The sequence below is a fragment of the Bison bison genome, unplaced genomic scaffold (genome assembly GCF_000754665.1).
Source record: "Bison bison bison isolate TAMUID 2011002044 unplaced genomic scaffold, Bison_UMD1.0 scf7180017847266, whole genome shotgun sequence".
In the NCBI taxonomy this organism is placed as follows: Eukaryota; Metazoa; Chordata; class Mammalia; order Artiodactyla; family Bovidae; genus Bison; species Bison bison.
The window spans coordinates 1,913-3,188 of NW_011477839.1; positions in this window are offsets into that span (position 1 = coordinate 1,913).

Here is a 1,276-nt window from a genome sequence, read left to right on the forward strand (position 1 = left end):
CTATCTGCTATCACTAGTCCATCTTAGGTGGCCCTGCACAGCATGGCTCATAGCTTCATTGAGTTATGCAAGCCCCTTCACCACAACAAGGCAGTGCTATGGTCTTCCAGTGGCCCATATGGTTGTGGGAGCTGGATCATAAAGATAGAATGCCAAATAATTGATGCCTTTGAATTGCCATGCTGAAGGAGACTCCTGAAAGTCTCTTTGACAGCAAGGAGAGTAAACCTATCAATCTTAAGGGAGATCAACCCTGAAAATTCACTGGAAGGACTGATGCTGAAGCTGAAGCTGAAGCTGAAGCTCCAGTATTTTGGTCATCTTACACAAACAGATGACAAACCTAGTCAACATATTCAAAAGCAGAGACATTACTTTGCTAACAAAGGTCCATCTAGTCAAAGCTATGTTCTTTCCAGTAGTTGTATGGTTCTGAGAGTTGAACCAGAAAGAAAGCTGAGTGCCAAAGAATTGATCCTTTTGAAATGTGGTGTTGGAAAAGACTCTTGAGAGTCCCTTGGCCTGTAAAGAGATCAAACCAGGCACTCCTAAAGGAAACCAATCCTGAACATACATTGGAGAGACTGATGCTGAGGCTGAAGCTTCAATACTTGGGCCACATGATGTGAAGAATGGACTCATTGTAAAACATCCTGATGCTGGGAAAGATTGAAGGCAGGAGGACAAGTGGATAACAGAGGATGAGGTGGTTGGAAGGCATCACTGACTTGATGGACATGAGTCCGAGAAAGCTCTGGGAGTTGATGACGGACTGTGAAGCCTGGTGTGCTGCAGTCCATGGGGTCACAAAAAATTGGACATGACCTAGCGACTGAACTGAACTGATACAAATAGATGACTCACTGGAAGTTTCTGATGCTGAGAAAGATTGAGTGCAAAAGGAGAAAAAGGCATCAGATGATGAGATGGCTGGATGATATCACCGACTCAATGAACATGAGTTTATGTAAGCTCTAGGAATTGATGATGGACAGGGAGTCCTGGCATGATGCAGTCCATGGGGTTGCAAAGAGTTGGACGTGGCTAGGCGACTGAGTAACAACAACAATCGTGTCATCTGCAAACAGTGACAGTTTTGCTTCTTTTTTTCCAATGTGTATTTCTGCTGTATATTGTCACCCTATTTATTTAATTTATATGCAGAGTACATCATGAGAAACGCTGGACTGGAAGAAACACAAGCTGAAATCAAGACTGCCCGGAGAAATATCAATAACCTCAGATATGCAGATGACACCACTCTTATGGCAAAAAG